Below are 23,126 nucleotides of genomic sequence, written 5' to 3' on the forward strand. Positions count from 1 at the left end.
CTTTTTAAAAACAGTTCTCCTTATATGGACTTTAGGGGTGGGTTGATGGGCTCCTGCAAATATATGTGTTGCATTGAGTGTTTAATTAGATACATATATACGATCTGCTTGGAAAAAGATATCTTTTATTAGATTTTTAAAGGGATCTGTCAAATAGAGTTTGTAAAGTGCTACAGTACTTTGGGGTCTACATTGATCAGCTTTAGTAAGGCTGGTTGAGAAGGGGAAGAGAGGACATGTTCCTCTCACAGAGTTTTTAAAAGCACATCCAGCTAGATAGCTAGAAGTGAGAGGGGCAGAAAGCTGGTCACTGCCAGAAAGTAACAAGAGTACACTGGGAGCAATTTAGCAGAGATAGAAAGAAAATCTAACCTCTCCAAACAAGGGCATCAGGACACCCTCACTTTGACTGTTCCTTCCACAATCAGCCCAGGGGACTCACATTTGTCTCTCATATGTAAACAAAAACAGCAAGATACTCTGCCCCAGTTCTCTCAAGACAGGCTGCCCTCCTCATCCATCATGGTTCCTTAGGTCAGAGGCAAGTTGGTTAAAACTGGTAGTCTTTGGCTTATGGTTCATTTATAGGATTGTGCCTAATTTACTTCCTTTTCCTAAAGAAACTGCACGGCTGGTTTCTACTCTGCTTCACACATTATATTTGATAAACCAGTGACTACTGAGCTAGCCCTCTCCACACACATCTGACTCTTCATCACATGTATACCCTGTATTTTTTGGTTAAAATTGTCAGATACATTCTCAATATAGGATTTTATACTTCCTATGGTCTTTCCAGTTAACCACATACATACACCCAAACTCTGTTTCCACAGAATGTGAGATTTTACTCATCAACAAGTCATCAGAATTAACTGGCAAACTATCTGCTTCAGCAGGGCTGAATCTGTATGACTACTTTAAATATGTCTGCATTTACTGAACTCATGTCTAGTAAACTCATGTTTTTCAGTTCTAAAATTTTTCCTTTAGCAATAAACAAAAACACACTGTTGAAGCACTAGCCCTGTGAGCATAGTCATGGGTAGTCTTTGCATATCATAATAACAAGTAACAGAAATGCAATCCTGTGATCTGATTTTTTTAGACTTCAGATACAATTTTCTCCATAAATTTTGAACAGATATTTTAAGCTTTGCCTTGCAAATATATTTGTTTCCTGCTGTTGTTATAAAACATTAATGACAACACAAATTCATTTGCTTACATTCTGGAGGTCACAGGTCCAAAAGAGGCAACAATCAAGGCTGTGTTCCTTTGGAGACTCTAAAGGAAAATTTATCTCCTTCCCTTTTTTGCTTTTCTGGCTTCTATAAGTCACCTGTATGCCTTGGCTCTGAAACTGTTGCTCTATCTTCAAAGAAGGCAAAGTGACATTTTCAAATCTCTCTCCTCTCGCCCTAACCTTCCTGGCTCTTTTAAGGGCCCTTTAAGATTATATTGAGCCCACCTGAATAATCCAGGCTGCTCTCTTCTCTCAAGAGCCTTCATTTAGTCACACCTGTAAAGTCCCTTTAACAAGGTAACCTAACCTATTCACTGATAATGGAAATAAGGATATTTTGGGGAGTGATTCTTAAGTCTACCACACTGTAAATTAATGGGGGTCTCTACATTATAATATTTCCCCACAGAAGATGATTATTCTTTAAAATCTGACTAGGAATTACAGTATTTACTTTTCGTTAGACAAATGAACCCTAGCCAGGTCATAGCTGTTTAACTCAATGTTAATGAGAAACTTTCCAGTTCCACTCCACAAATGTGTTTTTGGAACAAGTCTAGACAAGAACACTGGGAAAATACAACAATTCTTTGGGTGAAAGAAGTTGTCAAGGTAATTTCTTTGTAGTCCATGGTTTTCTCCACAGATGGTGCAAATAAATCAGAACAAGAATAGAATAATGGCACATGTATTGAGTGTTCTCCAAACTGTGCTTAAAGCTGACAAAGCATAAAAATTGTTTTCCGTCCTTATTCTCAGGAAAGGAGTTTTGCGGCTAGTTCACCCTGCAGCTCTGACTTTACCAAATTTGGTAACTCTACGCCATGAGACAGAGAAAATACCCAAGGCCATGCCCAGACTTTCAGGTGGCTGCAGATCACCCTTTCGCTGTCCCCTCTCAATGCCTTCTTTCCCAGTGAGGGTGAGTGGCTCGACGGGTGGTGGAGCAGGTGTGGTGTCTGCCTCTGGCATGTTGAAGCACGACTTGAAGGAGGAAATCTGAATTTTTTCTTTTTCTTGTAGTAGAGGGGAGCCGAAGGGATGACAGATTCCCATAGGAAATGCACACACACCTGTTTTTTGGAGTTTGTTTTTAATTTGACCCTCTAGGCAGTTTCAGAAAACAAACCCCAGAGTAAAAAGCATCAACAGGAAAAATGCCTTTGTGCCATTCAAAATTATTCTCAAAAGCTAAGCAGCACTGTTGGACCAGGTGCAGAAGAATTTTTCCCCTTTTACTCCTAAACACAGGACTAGTTTTTATGACCTTTCTGAAAAACAAACCATTCATTTAAAACCACATTTGTGTAAAATAATCTGAGAGATGATGGTATTAATTTTTTAATTTTAATATTTTGGTTCATAATTGTTTAAAAGAGAATCTAACATCTTTTTGGAAAACTATGTATTGAAATAAGATTCTGATACCTAAACACCTCCCTCCCTTAATCTACTCTCTGGCCCCAGGTGGTCTGGACACTTCTTTTGCTGGATCCTGGTAACCGTCTGTGTTCTATCCTGGCTGAGCTGGAAGTCTGCATTTTGCTTCAGAGGTTTTCATGAAAATCAAAGGAAGGTCTGAGTTTTGTTTATACATTGGCACCAAGTACTGCGGAGTCTTTCCCAGGTTCTCTGTGTGAAGGACTTGAGTTCTTTCTGATATTAGCTGAGAATACCAGATGACTGTCTGGAAATTTCCCAAGACTGCAGCTCTTAACTCTGACTTGAGGAGTATGTGTGTAGGTTTTGCATTGGGTTGTAGTCTCTGCATTTTCATGTTAGACTGTGTTAAATTTTTTTGGAACTAAGTTCCAAGATTCCCTGTCAGCCTCTCCCAAGCTTCAGGTTGCTTAAACCTAGAGAAGAAAAACTCCTGCCTGGAGTGCCTACATTTGAAATTTTACTATTCCCTCTTTACTCAATCTGCATACTCTTCTAAGACTCTTAAAACTATTGTCTGGGTTTCAGAAACTCCAGGATTCCCTAACCAAAAGAATCTGAGCCTACTGCATTTGCACTGGCCTCCTTCTTCTCCATTCTCTAAATGGTGGCTGTGCTATTTCACAAGATTTTAATTAAGGGAAGCTGACTTAATGTTTTGTGGAATTTTGAGTGTTGGAAGGTTGGGTATAAAACTTTATCTAAAGGCTACCAGGACATGCACATTGTATTTACACTTGTTGTGTAGGGAAATATGGAGGCAGTAGCATGAGGGTTAAGGAAATCAGGAGAAGCAGAAGTCCAGGGACCAAAGGTTGGGTATCCCTTGTCTACTGTCTATCAGTGTGGACCTATAAAGTCTGTAAGCATCCCAAACTTGAACTTCCTTTCTAGTCAAAAACAGAATGGAACACACTTCATTTAAGTGTTTGCTAGTTTAACTTAAATATGCAGCTATGTGGTGTGTTGATTTCCCTTTGTATTCTTGCTGTAAACCCTGCAAATATTAGGTTAGACTTCCCAAATCAAGAATTAAAGACATTCTTTTATTCTCCTTCAAGCACAAAAAGTGAGGTTTTTCAAAGGGAAAAGTTCCAGGGAAAGAAGCATGGGAATAAGTTTATCAAAGAAGAGAAAGGTAATGATCCAATGTCATCACCACAATGAATGTAGTCATTCTGGTCCTAGGAGCTGCTATAAGGACACCCATGAATGCCTAGACCAGCAGCAGGTCTGGTCAATGGGAGCCATCTGGTGTAACAGACAGAAGTATAGACTACTGAACAGGGGCCTTCTTGTTACTTTTCACCTCCTGACTCTCCCTATACATGTCTATCCCCTCTTCCAGGTGTGCTGCTCAAGAGAGATAATAACTACCTTGGGGGAGGAGTCTGTGGCAATTGCCAGATCAACTTAGTTCCAGCTTTTCTACCATGATGTGATTTGCTGAAGTAAATCAACAGGCATTTTAAACATGCTTGCTTAGACTCTTTGCCAAAAACACAAAGTATTCTTATTAGGAGCACCATGTCCCTTTCTGTGCCTTTGGATGGATGCTACCAGAAAAGATGTTACCCAATGGTTAAAGACAAACCTAACAAGCCAATTATAAGAGTAGAATAAGTTTTCCCTGACTACAACATGGTCTTGATTTTCTGAATACTATAGGCAGTTGAGAAAAGGAGGAAATCCACAAAGGGAAAGCTTCCTGGAAAAATATTCCTCAACAAGTGAATAATGAAAGAAGGAGGGTTCCAGAGAAAAGGAATATGGGAAGTGTGACTGTTTCATATGTCAACTTGACTGGGCCATCAGATGCCAATTTTCAGAACAAACCTACACCTTTAATTCTCCTGGTTCTCAGGCTTTCAGATTTGAACTGGAAGGAAATATTTGGTTCTCCTAGGTCCCCAGCTTGGGAACATATCCTGTATATCTTGAGACTTGCCAGCTTCCATACCTGCAGGACCCAACTCTTTATACTAAGTCTCTGCATACGTGTGTTATTACATCCATTGGTTCTGTTGATATGCAGAAGCCTGGCTGTATAAAAAGTGATGATATATAACATTTGCAGGTCAGTGCAAAGTTTGGCCTGAACAAATTAGAAAAATGATGCTGGAAAATTCAAGATAAAACTGACATTAGATAAAGTAGGGGAAGATGCAGAAGTATTTAGACTAGTCAGACAGTAGAGATATCCCCTCCTAATATCATCACTGTCTCACTTATCCATTTTAATACTCTTCCACTGAGCCTACACTGCACTGATTGCTTTATCTTAATACTGCATCCTTAAACCTCACCACAAATCATTTGGAATATATTCCCTGGATTAAACCTTTTGCCAATCATCTGGTGATCTACCTAAAATGGAGATTATTGCTTAGGAGGCCCAGGGTAACTCAAGTGATACAAATGCAGCTGCTCTGAGGACCATACTTTGAGTAGGGAACGACCCTTGTTTAGTTAATGCCTTTTTGTTGTTTTGTTTTGTTTTTTGGTTACAGGGATCAAACTTGGGACCTTGTGCTTGAGAGGCAGGTGGTGGAAGCACTGAGCTAAATCCCTGACCCTAATTAATGTTTCTTGAATCGGGTTGTCATTAAAGAAATACTATCAGGCCTCTGAAGGAATAAGGCCTAGCTTGGAGAAAAGAGTTTATCTGGAATTTTATTTTTTGGCATAGTACTTATTATATCATAACTACTGTCCTGGGAATTAGAGGTCACGAATTGGCAAACTTGGGCTGGGGATTTAGCTCAGTGGTGCCGCCACCTACCTAGCAAGTGCAAGGGCCTGATTTTGATCCTCGGTACCAAAAAAAAAAGAATTGGCAAACTCGAAGAAGAAAAATTAGGAGGAAATCAATATTTACAGAATATGCCATTTGAAATAAGCATCATAAGTTTGTCAGAGACAATTTGAACAGCTGTTTTGCTAGTATTAAAAGGAATGGCATTTTGGAATTTTAAGAGTAAGAAGCATTGACTATAATTATTTATAAACTGACAATATTAGTTATAATTAGCCCAAGTAAAAGAGAATAGAAAGAGGTGAAGGAATTTAGGTAATGTATTCAGAACCTTATTAATGAAATTTTCTCAGGGAGTGAGGCAGCCCAGTGGGAGAAACTCCAAGGAACCCAGGTGATTTCTGAAAAAAATGGTTTGGGGATCTAGACAACCCTCCTGGAAAGAAGAGAATAAAACACCCATGAGCAGTACATCTAGGAAGGACAGTCCTAAATGTAAATAAAAGTAATGAACAATCTGTCATCTGTCAATACTATTTGCAGAGAGAAAATATTAGAATATGCATAGTGAAAATTACATAGGAAGAAATGAAAAATGAGGCTAAAATCTAGTATATGATAACACTAAAAATATTCAGATCATCATAACAGAACATAAAAAATATAGGTACTGTAATACAAAAAGAAATGGAAGCTAAGGAGTTGGAATTAATATGAATTTCTAATTATATATCTATACACACAGAGGTGTATGCTTGTATCTCTTTTTCCATCCATACATTTATGTTGCTGCTGTTCGTTTTATGTTAAAGAAAGCATAATTAGGTGTGATTGTACCTGTGTTTGTGCTGCTAGTTGTTTTGGAGTAGTGGGTTTAATGAAAAGAATTAATTGGAAGTTAACTGGAATGTCAGGGTTGCTAGTTCTGAATTTCAGCCATTCTTCTTGAGTTAGTTAAAATACACTCAAATACAAACTATCAGACATCTAAAATATGCCAAGGACTGTGCTAGCTGCTTCAGAGACAATAACAGGAAGTTCTGGCCCATCTGCTTGAAGGTAAGAGCTTAGACATAGAACTGAGTTGGTCTTGGGTTCACCATTGGGATCTATCTTCTATCTGCTGAATGACCTTGAGGGATTTACTTAATCTTTCTACATTTTGGTAAATGGAACTAATTAAATTAATTAAATGAAGAATCTGGCAAATGCTCAGGTCATGCCCACAATTTACTAAGTGCATAATAATTGCTAGTTCATCTATTACTCTTGAGCTTAATAGAACTACAAGCCTCTTACAAGCAGCATCTTCAACTCTGTATCTATTAATGTTACTCTACCACATAGCTTTTGAAGTTTGTTACCGGTTACACTCACAGACATTCTCACACTCTTCATAGACATATGGCTTGCCTCCATGTGTAGAATACAATGAGCATGCTTTAAGGTAAAAATTTGTTCTTTACTTCCTGAGTCATTTCAGTATCAAACTCAATATATAAAGAATGTAGCAGACATTAAGTATTTATATTTAAGTCAACTAACCCTAATATCTTTGTGTCACAGTTTTTTTTCTTCAGTATACATATTGTATTCAGACTTATTTTGAGGACAAGATACTAGATGTGAAACCACTTTGAGAAGAAGCCATGTACAAATTGAAGATAATTTGTTATGATGAAATTTTCTTTTCAAAAATTAGCTTTCAAAAAGTTTTTGTATTCACTTCCTAAAGCTCAATATTTGGCCCCTCATTTTTTTTGTACTTTGTAAGAAAATAACCTGCTTCAAAACTCTAGGCTGTAACCTGGTATAATGAAATTACTAGTTAGTAAGTTTGTGCCTTCATTGTTTAATAATGAGAGCTTAGAAGAAATGAATAAACAATGAAATAGAACTTTTGTTTTCACTGTATGTAGTTTCTTCTATCTACTATGACACAGGACTCAGATTCCTGTAATTGATTCTTTCAATCCAAAAGAGTTCAGCATACACAGAACATTTTTTATTTGTTAAAACCAAAAACTGCCAGGAAAGGTGTGATCTCATTCAGAATGTTAAAGAGAGTAAAAGTATTTAAGATGTTTAGTTAAAAAAAAAAAAAGAAAGAAAAGACATTGTTAATGCTCTTTATTTGCAAAACAACAGAAACTAATAAAAGAGAGCAATTTAGTGGAAGAAGACAAGACGGGATAGCTCCCAATATTTAAGAAATAGAAGAAAAAGCAAATCTCCAGAAGTCAGAAGCAGGGCAGTGGCAGGGATCTGGATGAAGGCATAGGGACAATCTCATCAGGAAGCTGTAATCCACTGACAACTCCAACCATGTTTTGTCCTTGGGCCAAATTCCTGGGAGTTCTATCTGATTGGTCTTGGCAAGTGAGAGGAAAGGTGGGAGGGAGTGCCAGCTCGCTCCTTTGCTCTCCAATCTGTAATTGGACAGTCTTAGCAAATCAGTTTGTGATGGAGTTGGGAAGAGCTCCAGAATGGGAACAAGGTGAAAGGACACTGGGAAAGACGGCACACATTCACCACAGGCAGTTTTGTTTTTATCAAGAGAGTAAAAAGGTCTCTCTCTGAGTTGGTTCATCTCATTCAGTGTTGCTAACATCTTTTGAATATCTACATCAGGATTGAAATATCAAAAGCCAGGTTCCATTTTAGTATACTGAAATTCGTAACAATTTTAGAAGTCTTAGCTCTTCATTGTAAGTCATTTTGCAATTTTACATTGATTGAAAAAGGCAGTTAATTTAAGTAGATGTTGCCCTCTTGATAATTTCATTTCTTAGAATGATCACATTTATATCATTTTTTGTATATAAAAACATAAAATTTATAGTATACAACCTGTGGACAAATGCTACATCAAATATTACTGTTCTTTTACCTTATGAAATATAAGAATTTTTAACCTCATGGGATGTTGAAGTTATTCAATTTTTACTTTAACTCACTAATGCTCAATTATCATTTTAACCATAATCTGGATTTGGCTTCTCTTATTTTCTCCCTAGTTATCAGTGATATAGAACAAGGGTAAAGAAGATGGCAGATGTTAAATATAATTAATGTTAAAAACCTGATGAATCAGAGTGTCATTTCTAAGTCAAATGACTCAACAAAGGTTTGCCCATCACAATTACTAAAAATTAGTCATTCTGTGAGCTTGTTGTGCTGATACTAAATGAACTGAAATATCTTTGAGAGAAATCCCTTTGAAAGCACTGCAATCAGTGTGACCTCAGAGAAACAGCCTTTCCAGGTACCAAATTGAGTATCAACACATCCAAGATGGGAGCAAAATTTTCTTATACTTTAAGTGTCACTGAAAAGTGCCAGTTATAAGGTCGAAAACCAAGACCAGACCAGGCCACAACAAGCCTTTATTAGGAGAACAGATCTGCTGTCTCTGAATGAAGGAGAGACAAAAGCAATATGGCCAGGACAGCAAGTGCCTTTCTTTTTTTTTAGGTACTGGGGATCGAACTCGGGTTCGTGCACTTAAGCAGCAGGTAATGAAACCACTGAGCTAAATGCCCAGCCTAGCAAGTACCTTTTATAAGGGCTTGTAGGAGCTGAGGTAGGGTTGAGTGAGGTAGTGGCTAGGGACTGGAGGAGCCTGTGACGTCACTAGTTGCTAGGAGGAGAGCAAGTATTAGGTTACTTTTTCGGTGGGAGTAGGGGCGTGTTGGAAAGAAGGTAGCTATTATATACAGCAGCCACCCTAAATTGGAGGAAAATCTATCAAAAAGAATATTTATGAACTGATTTCCTGGATAGATAGGTTGTGTGTAAATGATTTTTGCTCTGTACTTGGCATTCCATATAGTTTCTTAAGACTAAGGACTTCTATAAATCTCAATCTCCCAATCTAGATAATGGGGACAGTATTAATGTCCTTCTCTTAGGTACATCAGGTATTAACTTTGTAAAATACTTATTTCAATATGGACACAACCACAAGCTTAATAAATATTAGTATAAATATTACTGAGTTATTTCACAATAATCTGAAGGTTCCACCTATTTCCCCAGAATATTTGGGAAGGCTCTTTAATTTTATCATACCAATGAATTTTATCTGTTTCCCAATTTATGTCACAACTCTTATTCCTTAAGGCCATCAAGTTCATTTTCCAAGTTATCTTTAGTGTGCAATCAGCCAGATCCTTCTTTCCCTCTCAGCTTTTCACAAGGCAATGAACTGGCACATTCCCGACTTGGTCAGACCACAGGGTGCCAAGAAGATAGACCAATTCCCTTGACATTTCCCCCTGTTCCTCAGGGGCATTTGCTTTCCTTTTCTGCCTCATCACCTTTAGAAAAATCTTCTTTTGTTCTCATGATTGCCAATGAATACTCTTCTCACAGTTTGCCTGAAGATGTACTGGCATGCCCAGTGATTCCACAGAAAGAACTGGGAGTCTTTTGAAAATGAAATTCATACTTATCTGGAGAGAGTAATGATAGAAAAGATGGCCAGTTTTGGAAATAATAAATAAATTATAGAGAATCATTAATTCTTAGCATATGATACAGCTCCTAAAACAAAACTTAAAGATATCCTATAGAACTTTTTTTGCCACATTATATGAATGGTGTCATTTTTTATGGCATTTATTTCTTTAAGATGTTAGAAATATACTTCATTTTTCAGGGGCTCACTCACATATGAAAGGAAATTTTCTTAAGCCTACCTTTTACTTTGCTAGATATATCACTTGTCAGGACTTGACTCTCCACTGTATACTGAGTAGAATCCAAAGAATTATAGGGAAAGTTTGATTGACTAATTGATTTTATTTTGACTAATTGATTTTTAAGGTATAAGGGACAGCTGTTATACCCAGAAAGAAAGGAAAAAGTGTATATTGTGAAATTTTAAAACTACTATTTGTTGAGCTCCTAGTTAATATTTTTGAACATTCACAATGAATTTAACCCTTTAAAAATTCTATAATTCAGTTAGTATTTTCATGTCATATTTTACAGACAAGGAAACCTAAGATTTAGAAAATGTAGGTCACTTATCCAATATCACAGACTACTTAACCGGGACTAGTATTAAATTAGACCTTTACTAATTCAAAATTCAATATACTTCATTCCTGTTTTGTGCCATAACAACTCCTCTAAATGAAAACTAATTTCTCTCTCAACATTAAGTCCTACAGATGACTCTACTAAGTTGGTTTATGAATTTTAGTTTTGTTTTATTTGTTTCATATTTTAGTTTGTTTTATTTATTTGTTTTATTTTCCCTTCACCAGTAGCCAAGGATCAGCAATCTCATAAACAGGTGAGTTAGCTTCAGATTATTCTTCTTCAAATGGAGGGAGTGGACAAGCCTCCAGCTACAGGCAGAGTTGAAATATAAGTCTCAGCTTCTTAAGGTCCCAAGCAAACTTCCCTCCCAGAGTGATGTGGCCTCTGGGCGTCTTTCCAGACCCAGCCTGCCTGCCTACAGGACTTGCTTGATCCTCAGTGGAGAACTCTTTATTTTAAACTCTATTCTTGCATTTTGTTCAGTGGACTTGAAAATCAGAGATTTCCTTGTTCCCTTGTCCTTCCTGTGCCTGGGAAACAAACTTGGAATTTTTCTTTTCTTCTCCATTCAGCAAAAGGACAACTTCATTGGTTACCACTTCTTCTTTCAACTCTTGGAACCCAGCCTGGGCCAACAGTTAGGCTCTTAAGAAAGGAAATTGAACTTCCTTTTGCTTATTTTCTCCCTCAGTTGATTGAAGAAATGAAGAGAGAAAAACTTCTTGACATACACCATGTAATACTAAAAGTTACTTAAAGCAAAAGTTACTTAACCCCCCATTATCATCATTTGAGAAATTTGATATAAGCTAATTTATGAAGTAATTGCAAGTAAACAAACCATTTCTTTCCTCCTCCTCTTCCCTCTTGTAGTTTAAACATAAATAATAGTTGCTTGGGTAGAATAAATCCTCACTGTTTACAGATTTGAATACTTATGTATACTCCAAAGTCCTATGATGACCATTTATATTATCTTTTATTTGTGGAGACATAAACTGTGCATATAGCAAACACTGCAAAATATTCATCAAAATGCCTTTTTTCTCTTCCTGAGCACATGCTAGACCATATGTGCCAGTTTGTTTTGCAGGTCAGGGTGGCCAGAGTTCAGAGTTCTTGCTGTAGGACACTCTTGGGTACTCTTCCTCCTCTGGCTGCCTGAGATGGAAGGGACAACAGCCACCTTGAAAGGCCAGTACAGACTGCCATTCTGTCCCACAGAATGACTGCATAGAGCTGAGCTGCCACTGAGCTCACTCACCTTAGTCTTTACCCAAAAGAGAAATAAACATATTCCCTGAGACACTGGATTTGGGGGTCTAGTTATTATATCATAACCTAACTGGAAAGGTATACATGTGGTGTGTAGTTCAGTTCCTTAGCTACTTAGCGCATTTGGCAAAGCTGAGTGCCTGCACTTCACCATGCCCTGCTCCTCCTACTCATCTTGATGGAAGCAAGAGCATGACAAATGGTGACCCTTTTGAATATTATGGAACAGGACAACAGTAAACTAACCACTAGATCTTGTTAGCAGAAATAAAATGAAATTGAGTGTACCTAAGAAGGCTATGCTTCTTAGCTAAAAGGGAGACATTTTCTCTAATTTAACAATTCCTATCAATGACATGAATAATTCCTCCATATGCTCTATATAAACACAGAAAAAATAAAAGACTTAACTCCTGAATTAGTGCAGTAAATGCTTCATATGGGATTTATAAAATAGATTTATGATTATGTCCTTGAATTTATAGTATTATTAATGATATGAAGGGATTGTTTACATGTTTCAATTTATATTTTACCATATTTCAGGTAGAAAGTTATATGGTTTCAATTTTAAAATTTGATGATTCACATACACATACAAGTTGATCACCTTATTATATTTTCCTTCTAAATATCATTTGATTGGTCCAACTCTAGGTTAAATTTACCTTCTTGATTCTCTAAGACTGTGATATTAGGCCACATTTTTATCTTAAATTATAAAATGTCAATATATAGGGAAAAAGAGAGAAGAAATAAATGATACTTATTTGTGACTAATGTCATAGGCTGAAAAACTGGTCTCCTAAAGATATCAGGTGCTAATCCTTAGAGCTTGTAAATGTTACTTTTATAGGAAAAAAGTCTGTGTAGGTATGATTAAATTAAGCACCTTGAGATAGGGTGATTATCCTGGATTATCAGAGTGGTCCCTAAATTTAGTCACATAATACTTTTAAGAGGGGGCATAGGGAGATTAGACATAAGATGAGGCACATTAGAGTGACATGATTCTGGAGGTACATTAGAGTGATGTGGCTAGAAACCAAGATATGCTGCCAGTCACCAGAAACTGGAGGAGACAAGGACTAGATTCTCCTTTAGGTACTCCAGAAGGAGGATTGCCCTGCAGACTCCTTGATGTAGACCTTGGGAAATGAATTTTGGGCCTCTGTCCTCTAGAATTATGAGACAGTAAGTCTCTGTTGTTTTAAACCAGTGAGTTGATGGGAATTTGTTACAGTAGCTACAGGAAATAAATCCAATACTATTTTGTAATGGCTGAGTGTAAGTTTTCTGAGTTTATACCTACTGTGTTTTATCCCAAGTCTTTGGAGACCTAGATTTGCCCTTCTTTCATTTAGCCTAGAAAAGGCAGGTATACCTCCATTGTATTACAAGTTATTGGGGTCTGCCGGGGTCTCAAGACAAGGGCTATCTTTCTTACCAAACTGAGTCATTGAAAAATCAGATAGTAAAACAGATTGGGAATAAATTACCATTTTTAAGTCATTTATAAAGCTGATTTTGGAAGATGGGTTTACTAACACTAAATTTCAGATTTGTATTTACCTATCCTATTCTCAACATTGGACAACCTAGTCCTCTAAAATAGCAGAGTAAAATGTATGCTTTTGGAGAGCTCCTAGCTCCCAGGAGAATAGGAAGATAAAAGAGCTTAATACAATTAAATAACACCCTCTTCCCCCAGGGCAGAAATGTCAGCACTGGCATCCTAGTGTTAATCCCTCTACATGATAGGAAATATAAGGCATAGGGATGGCTCTATGCTAACGTGGACCAGGATTAATAGCTTTCTGTGCGCAGAAACTTTGCCTTTACAAGCTGAATGTAAGACAACTTACAAAGGAGATAGTAAGGTCATAGGTATTGACAATTCAAATATGAATTTAGGACTTTTGATAGCATCCAAGATTGTGAACAAACCTGTTGGAGCCTAGTTAAGTCCTGGTTATCTCCCAAGTTCACAGGTGAACCTTCTTTTTCATATTCCACCCCCCCTTTTTAAAATCTGCTAAAGGAGCCTTTTATGTATACAATCTTGTACTAGAAACTACTTTAGTAAATATATTTGTTAGTATTTGTCTAGAAACGTGAGCCTTCACTCCTTAATACACAGATACTGATAGATAGATTTCCTATTTTTCTTTCCCGAAAGATCCTTATTTGAACATTTAAAAAGTATTATATGTAGTGTTAAAAGCCCTAATCTCAGTACAAATTCTCAGTCATCTAACTGGCATCTATTTTCTTGTTGGATTCATTTATTCTGTCTCTCCTAAAGTTATGTTAGCAACTTTATGTTATTTGTGATAAATGTTGCTTTTGTTTCTACATTAGGGCCAGAAAGGATTGAGTAGTAACATAAACAAATATCTTGAATTCACATAGCTATTTCATCCCAAATTCTTTATAAATGCTAACTCATTATATATCCCCAACCTCCAATGGCTTTGGTAACAATGGATGTCATTCTCATTTTGCAGAGGGAAAAGGGAAAGCATTAAAAAATGTCTGAGCACATCTACATCTAGAAATCAGAGCCTCTGACATTAACACCATACTTCCTGGTTATTTGGGTGGGATCCTTTGATGTAGCCTTGGGCTACTTGAGAGAAGCATTAGCTGGATTCCTGTGGTTGTGCTTGATCATTAAAATACGACATAGGAAAAATTGAAATGCCCATTGTGTTCAGGGAACAGTGCATGTCTAATCTCAATTTTGGGAGAGTCCTAGAATTTTGAGGTATGGATGGGAGGCAGATTGTGGGCTTCATTACCTTTTTCTATCCTTGCAAGGTCACTCAGATAAAGAGGCATTATGAAACTCAGAAAACATGATTGTCAATTTCAAATCAATTTAGGCTTCCAGTGTCCAAACCAGGAAGTGCGGATCATTTCCAAGGATTTATGGAGGTCTCTCTAACCATTTTCAGTTCTCCATGAAATGCTTTCTATTGTCTCATGTGGCTTGGTAAAATTGAGACCTTTTCTTGTTGATATAAAAAAGTAAGAGAATTCTCATTCCTTTCCAGAGCAGTTAATATGAACTACAGAAATTGTGAATCTGCAATATTAAGCAGCAAAACAATTGATTTGATGACATACATTTAATAAAGTACAAAAAAATCTTAATATACCCTAAAATGGTGCTACAAGTTGTATTTTAATAGCATACTTCTAACATGTTGGAGTTTCTTAAATGAAAAAATGTTTACTTACTTTCCATTTTTAAAGATAATTTTTTAAATAATACTCAGGAAATTTGAAAATCATTCAGAGTAACACATTCATTTTCAAAATTTTACATAGGATAGGAAGGAACCCATAAATGATCTAGTAATGTACAATTTTATGATTGCATTTTCCCTTTGTTTTTAAAGGTGACAGTTTACAAATAACTTTTCATGATTTTTCAAAGGAAAAGTAATTTTTTTCAGAAGAAAGGAAAAGTTTGTTCTCTTAACTTAAAATTTGTTACTGATTGTACTAGTCAAAGGGACATGTTTGACTTCTGAAACCCATAGTGACCTACAAATCAGGAACTAACTCCCTACAACCTAGGGAATGACAGAGCTCTTCCTTGTTGTGGAATACATATTCTTATGGAGTATTCTTTAAATCAATAGTATTTTCAGAGACACTTCCCTGTTGCCAGTGTTATCCTAGAAGATATGGAATCTTTAAAAAGTAATGTCCTAACTTGAGGGAACAAAAAATACAAATTGGGAAATTAGGAAATTAGTTAATAGTAAAGGAATAGAGAAAATAGACTCCATAATGCTTAGGTGCTAAAGGACTTCACTGGGAAGTGAAGAAAGGTCTTTCTCATTGGAAAGATCCAATGTGGGAAGGCTTCAAAAGGAAGTGGATCCTGAAGACATGGTAATGGAGATTTCCGGGAGCAGGTCTAGACATGGGCTCGAATAGAAAGTCTGAGGAAGTCTACCATTTGCAAGAAATGGTAATTAAAACACTTACAGATGCAACTTAAAAAAAAATCAGTAGTTGCCCAGAATTCTTTTCTTTTCTCTGGCACAAATAGAAACTTGCATTTAGTTTAGAAGATTTTTTTTTCCTCATTATTTAAAAAAATTAAATCACTACTTAAACACTGTAGCATATTTGACTATACAGAAAAGCAGGAGAAAAAAAACTCCCAGAGTTGACTAATTCAAAATTTCCTGTTTCTTTTTGATATTTTTCCTATGTGTGAGTGTATAACATATTTATGTGGTTATAATCATACCACGTATGCAATATTTATTTTTTAATAATTAAATTTATAAAAATCACCTTTCTGTTGAGATTGTTTCTTAAACATTAACCTCTAGGGAGAGAACATCTCAACCATTTTGGCACTCTGTCAAATTTCCTTCAGCAAAGCATTCTGCCTAGACCAGTTTTGCCTTTGGAATAGAGAGTAGTAGGCAGGAAAGAAGCTCACAGGTGATTGGACACCTGGAGAAATAGGCAATGGGGCCAATACATTCATCTGTTTGTCCACTATGAGTCCTTTGGTGGTTGAATAGTATGTGGCAGGCATGGTAGGAGAGAAATAGACATAACTCAGCTCACATGAACTCTTGGTGTTAGGGGAATTCAGACGCTTGACTAGGAAATTCCAGAACAGTGTAGTAAGTGCTGAGAGAGAGGAAATACAGGACATTATGGTAACCCATACTCTAAGATGGTTCAAAAAGTCTTTTGAAGGCATCCAGTGACTAAACGAATCTGAGAGGTGACTAAGTGAGCTATAGGCTAAGGAAGGAAAGCATAAATTTCAGCAAGAAGGAATAGTGTGAATGAATTTTGTCAGCATGATACAGCCACCAACACAACAAAGCCCTTAGTATGGTTGGAGTGTGGGGTACAGTAGGAGCTGTGGGGACAGACAATTTGACTGCCGAGGTCAGAATCAGAGCAAGCAGGACCTTGTAAGCTATATATGCAAGACTGAGGTTTTAATAACAAAAGGATTCATTAAAATTTAAGGTGGGAAAGTAACATGATTGGATTATAATTTTAGTTAATTATTCTATCAAACATACTTTCTTAATTCCACCTCAAATTAACTGGTTTGTTTATCAAATGTCATTAAGATGCCAAATACTTCATTCCCATTAAACTGCTAATTCGTCACAATAACCTTTAAAGTACATACTATTATTCTAATTACATCCATGTAACTTACAGAGTTTAAATAATTGGCTCAAAGTCACTTAGCAAAAAATGGAATGAGAACTCAATGGAAGATCTATCTTACTACAAAGACTTTTTTTTTCCCCAAAGGACCAGGCTGCCTTCCATAATGCTCACAACTAGCTGTTGGATGAGAATGCTGAAATTTATGTGAAATTTAACTTCAAGAACTTGTCAACCGACTGACATAAACCTTTCAGAACATGTAAGTTCTCTTTTTCCAGATGAGAATTTGATTACATTGGTTGCTCTAAGTAGCCCCTATTTTTTACATTGTTTGAGTTTCTGGGCTCATCTTCAATGGGGAAAATGAAAGAGTTCCAATGTTGATAAACAATGGTTGTGACATTTTCACAGTTGTCTGTGATTTACAAGAGAACTTCTGAAGGATTAATTAAGGTTTAATAATGCAGCAAACGCAGATAGGCAATGTAAGAGGATTTCAGCAAAAGTTTACGTGTCTAAAATTGGCTGCAGCGAAGCATGCTTCAGTATGGGAATAAGATTTGTTGAGGAAGTGTGTGAAAAAATGTATTTGCTCTATGGAGAAGCATATCCAGTTATTTCAGCTCACCTGGTCTGACTGCAGAGTATTACTTCACAGTAAGGAAGTGGGGCATTTAACATCTTGTTCACCTTCTAGGTGACCCCTTCATACCACACCTCTGTTCAGAGACAAAAACAAACATAGTGTGGAGAATTCCCAAGGGTTGAGGGCCAGGTAATCCTTTCAGAGCTATTCTAACCTGATACTCCCTGACTAAGGTGGGACACTGAGAGGTTGAGAAAACTAAAATCTTTCTTTTCTTCTTTGTTTCCCCTATTCTTTTGGCTTAAAAGTAGCCATCATACAATCCTAAATATTGTATATGCTCTTATCATAACTCCCTCACCTACTTTCTTTTGTGAATTACTCTGTTAAAAGAAAAACAAGTGACAATCAAAGATTGTGTAATGGATCAGAGTTGTTGATCTGGGAATATTTAAACAACTTGAAAGTAAAACATCCAACTGAGAGTCATACAATGCCTCACAATTGTGGTAATTTTTTTTTTTAATTGCCCCATAAAGGGATATGGAAGATGAGACATAAAGCATGATGTCTTAAAATTTAGTGTGTGAATGAGACCTTCTTATAGAGACTTACCTATATGACTCCTCCTATGTAAAGAGGATCATGAAGACACTGGCTTGTGACTTTTCTTTGCTCTGGGAATAAGGGACAGTCCTGTCCTTAATGTGGTCTCCAACTCTCAGCACTTAAATAGGAAGATTTTATGGCTTTGGATTTAATAGAGCTGTGATGGAGACCCCAGACTTTTTGTCCCTGGTTTTCCAGTATTCCTAGTTGCAGTTAACATCCATGTTTTAAAAATTTATTGAGTGAGTGGCTTTCTGAAGATCTCTGTGGCAGTCAGACATCCCCCTGATCTTTGAGGAGAAAGAAATTTCTAGTTATCCTAAAATTCCAATTAAAAAGCTCATGCTTACCATACCAAAGCAGGACATGTTGGTATCAAGCAGAGTGGTCATGTGTACCTGGAGCCTTGCCATACACTAGAGTTTGAAAAATCAGGCACTATAATAAAACCTAAGGCTCTAAAACCTGACCACATGCCTTTGAACTTAGCTTTACTATTTACTAACTTTATTACCTTGAGTGAGCTGATTTTCAGTCTTCAGTTTCATCTTCTATATAATGGTCATAAGAATACTTATCTCCTGGAAGTTTTATAGAAGAGCAAATGAATTAATTTACGTAAAGTGCTTTGACTAGTACTGGGCACATAGGAAGTAAAAAGTATTGGTGCTTTCTATTTAAATATGGTCAGATCTAGATGAACAGTGAGACACAAGAATGAATGAAATTGTCTGTGATCATAGAGTAAGTCTCTTGAAATTTTAGATATTCCAGATGTACTTCAAGGCTACCTTTTGAACAACTCCGGGGGTTGCTTCGCATGTTTTCTTGCAAATGGAGCATTTGAAGATATACCACTTGATGGCCTGGTACAGTTTGGCTTTCTCTCTGTGGCTCCCCAGAATTGTTTTTTCTGTTATTGTTTTTCTTTGAAGTATGGGGGTGGTGGTGGTGGATTTTTTTCTCTTTCACAAAAATGAATAGTTTATGGTTTGCAGTCATTTCTTCTGGCACAGGTGAATGGAATACAATTGATCTTAGGATACATGAAAGGGAGAACAAATGTACTTTTTCTCACATGTGACTCTTAGATCTAAGACTCCTGTGTGGTTAAGTGTGCACCAAATTAACGCATGAACCCAAGTGGATAGGTCCCTTCAGAATTGGGTGGAAAACTTACCTAAATTGCTGTTGTTGCTGTGGCTGTTAAAACAGTGTGCTTGTTGCCGATCTTCTAAACAAGTCTTTCAGTGTTTTTTGTTGCTGTTGTTGAAACAAAGATGAAAATAAAAGATGAAAATTGAAACCAATGCATAATTATTGGATCCATATGCAAGAAGTGTATAGATAGGAGATTACAAGAGAGACTTATTCAGAGAGAAACTGAGTTAAGCTAAAGCATAAGCTTCCATACTTTTTACTTTTTTGTCAAAGAGATTTTTAAAGTATGCTTTGCTCAGAAAGAGAGTGTTCCATCAGAAAAATATAAATCTGCATGCATTGAATCTGAAGTTTACTTCTATGAAAATACCCAAATTCTCTCATGAACTAGAGAACCTTATTTATTGCAAGGAGAGGGAAAGGGAGACCCATTGTGAATATTGGAGTTATAGGGACCTTTCTCTTTTTTTCAGGATTTTAACTTGCAAAAGTTTATAGCCAGAAAGTCTACACAAAGGACTAATTTCTGAGTGGAGTTTTCCAAGCTCTTAGAATAGCAACATCAACCATCTCGTCTACCTCCCATGGGGAAAACTTCTGCTAAAAGAGTCCTGTTCACTGCTTATCTGTGTTCTACAGAGCCCTTCTCTAGCCTTGTCATTTGGCCAAGTTAAAACAAAGCCAACCAATCCTTACAGGTGGCAAATAAGTATTAACTCAATGAATCCATGTAACAACCTTCTAAGGTGGGTTCTACCTTTTTCAGGTGAGGAAATTGAGGCATTCAGAGATTAAGGGATTACCCAGGGGTGATCCAGCTGGAAGGCATTCAGGATTCAAATTCAGGCCACCCAGCCTCAGGGCCTCTGATCTCATGGCTCCAAGGCAAGTGAATGATCTGATAGATCTAACCATGGAACAAGTATTTTTATTCTAGACTTTGCATTTAATACAATACACTTTGAAATTTTTTTTAAAAATGGAAGAAGATTCACTCTGAAGCACCTGAATTTGATGAATAATTTTTCAGAATGTTGACCTGTAAGAGCTATTCCCCCTGAGAGAATAACTGGCCCATGACCAAACTGGGTCAAGGGTAAAATTCTGTTTTAAAGTGGCCTCAAAGTGTTGCTGTTTAGGGAAAATTCATTAGTAGCTAAGTGGGATAGAAAAGGAGAATCTGAAGGTATGGGCATTGAAGAGCAGCTCCACCACTCAGGAGAGGTTGTCTGTGTATATTGGAGAAATTGGGTATTTTAAAGTTGGTATGAAAATACCACTGAGCACGCAGAACCTTGTACTGAGTGCCACCCACACGTCTGTTTTGAAGGGCAGAGGTGTTCAAGAAAATCTAGAAATGGTTGCTATCCTCCCTGGGATTAGCAGAGGCCCCACAGGAAGCAGAAGCTCAGAGGTAGAGAAGCTCCCAGGACATACTTACGCCTTGGAATTGGGGAGTTGAAGATCACCTAACTTTCAAGGGCAGGGTAGCCCCAGCTGTCATGAAGATGGAGCATCTGGGCTAGTGCAGTCCTTCTCCCTGAGTACGCAGAGTTTTCATGAAGATATTTTACTTGAATGCAGTCAAAATTCAGTTATAACTTTCTTGACTAAATAAATAATTAAATTATTGTCTATATTTAATATTCCATATCCTTTGCTTTGTGTGTATGTGTGTTGTGTGAGAGAGCGAGAGAAAATGAGAGACACAGAGAAAGAAAGAGAAAGACACTTTCATTGGTAAGACTCCTCAGAACCTCTCCTTTTTTTTTCTGGAAATGACCTGGGGCTTCTTGCACACAAACACCGAAACCAAATAGTCATATTATCACTGTGTTTCTAACCCTAGAGACACTTAGTATGGGTGTGGGTTTGCATAACAGGGAAACTAGTATTGACCTTGTACAAATACTAATTAAATGTTGAAAAATTCAGGGATCATGCTGCAGTGGTGTGTGTGTGTGTGTGTGTGTGTGTGTGTGTGTGTGTGTGTATACGCACATGCGTGTTTCTAAATCATCTAATTCTATTTGACAGTGGATTCAAAGTTCTGGACAGAAAGAAAAAAATCAGCTTGCATGAGTGGATAGAGAAAATGGCTCCCTCTTTCAGGGAGGGTGGTGACTCACTCTGTGACAATGCATAAGTCACCCAGTCTTCATGTTCTATCCTCCACCTTGTGAGTGGGAACTGAACACTTGAGAATGTCACCATTCAAACAAGTGATATCTCCAAGGCACATGAGGCCCAGATACTGAAGTACATGCATGTTTACAAGGAATTTGGAATTTGAGGGAGAAAAATTTATGTGAAAAAGGGCATTTTCAAGACTTTCTAGAGCTCTATATTACTATGATGCTATTTGAAAACGTAAAAACAAAATTAGTCTTACTGGCAAAACCAAAAAGAGAAATTCAACTTATATGGAAACAAGGAGAGCAGAATTAGAGAAGAGGTGGAGAAAAGGAAAAATAAAACCTAATATTCACCAAAGAAAGCATTATAACCTCTACATATTTTTATTTTTATTTTTTCAGGGGAAATGCTAAACCACATTTCAGCTTCTGCTGCCTAAATTCACTTCTAATTCACATCTTCAGATACCAGTGGTGGAAAAGTACAGCAGTCAAAGGGCATGTACTCATGGTTAACATGTGATAAGCATAGATAAAACACCTTGCAGTCTGTCTTGACATTTTTGGCAAATGCTCTTTAAACAGAATATATAAAAACAAAGAAAAATTGAACTCTTTTTTTGCCCTTTTGAGTAATTTTTTATGGTAGGAAGTAGAATTTTTCTGACTTTGATATACTCTGATTCAATTAAACAAATACTTTTTGCTTGCTCATTATCAAAATGAGGAAGCTGCTTGTCCACAAATTCTCTAAAGGAAGATTCACAAGAAAAAGGAATTGCAGTTAATCCTTTCCCAGGTCATACCTTAAATAGGTGTCTGCTAATAGGGAAGTTGTTGTATTTAAAATACACACTTTACAATACGTTGAAGGTTAATCATCGAAGAAAGAATAGAGTCAGAAGTTCAATTAACACATTAAAAAAATCAAGTGTAAAATAGTACTGTTCATACTGTGACTGAGGGTCTGAGAACTTCTGTTTGATAACCCCAGAAATATAAATATATAAAAATATTCCTTAGTTAATTATTTCTGGGGGAGGCTGAGTTAAAGAAAGTTATTACTTTCTGCAAACCTTTGGAGTATTTATTAGGCTAATGTATATTATGAATTTCCAAGAGAGGGATGATGGAGTAAAGCAGCAATTCTCTAACCTGAAACTCTTTTGTGAATACAAAATAACTTATCATGTTTCCAGGAAAGCAGTCTGTAAAATGCTGGCATAGAACAAAATTGCACATGAAGCTCTAAGTTTTCTGGTTAGGTTACAGAATGTCAGTATCTAAACATCTTGATGTCTTTTCCCTTCCACACGGGCCATTACATTTTATTTACTCCTAATCATGGGTTGATTTCATACTAATGCTGAGATGCCTGTACTTCTTGACACATGAATGTGTGTACTCGTGGTCCTTCTCTGATGTGCAGTAATAGGTGATGAAACCAAATTAAAAAAGGATGCAAGTATAGTTTTTCAGAAGAGGGAAGTCATTGAGAACTGACAGAGATGCCACTGGATCACAACTCCACAGAGTTAGAAAATGCCCATTTGTGTTTGCCATGGGCACATAGTGTGAAAAAAACCACATTATCTTTTTCCTGTCTAAATGTTTATACTTGAAAAAATATTTTCTTTTTATAATGTAAAATCTTAATTGTCTTCCAAATAGCTCTGTTCTCTCCAGCCCTTCTTAATTTGG

At 36.8% G+C, this 23,126-nt stretch overlaps 1 long non-coding RNA gene across 1 annotated transcript in view; it reads right to left on the reverse strand.

The window, feature by feature from the left end:
* LOC147829361 (uncharacterized) overlaps positions 1 to 1,602 on the reverse strand; it is a 137,376-nt gene extending 135,774 nt beyond the window's left edge. Inside the window, exon 1 of the long non-coding RNA XR_015449177.1 lies at positions 1,229 to 1,602. This is a non-coding gene — a long non-coding RNA (uncharacterized LOC147829361). The remainder of the gene's footprint in view (positions 1 to 1,228) is intronic.
* Between the last annotated feature and the right edge of the window lie 21,524 nt (positions 1,603 to 23,126).

This window comes from Heterocephalus glaber, unplaced genomic scaffold (genome assembly GCF_053883595.1).
Source record: "Heterocephalus glaber isolate CG9 unplaced genomic scaffold, H.glaber_assembly_v1.0 deba00000621, whole genome shotgun sequence".
NCBI lineage: Eukaryota > Metazoa > Chordata > Mammalia > Rodentia > Bathyergidae > Heterocephalus > Heterocephalus glaber.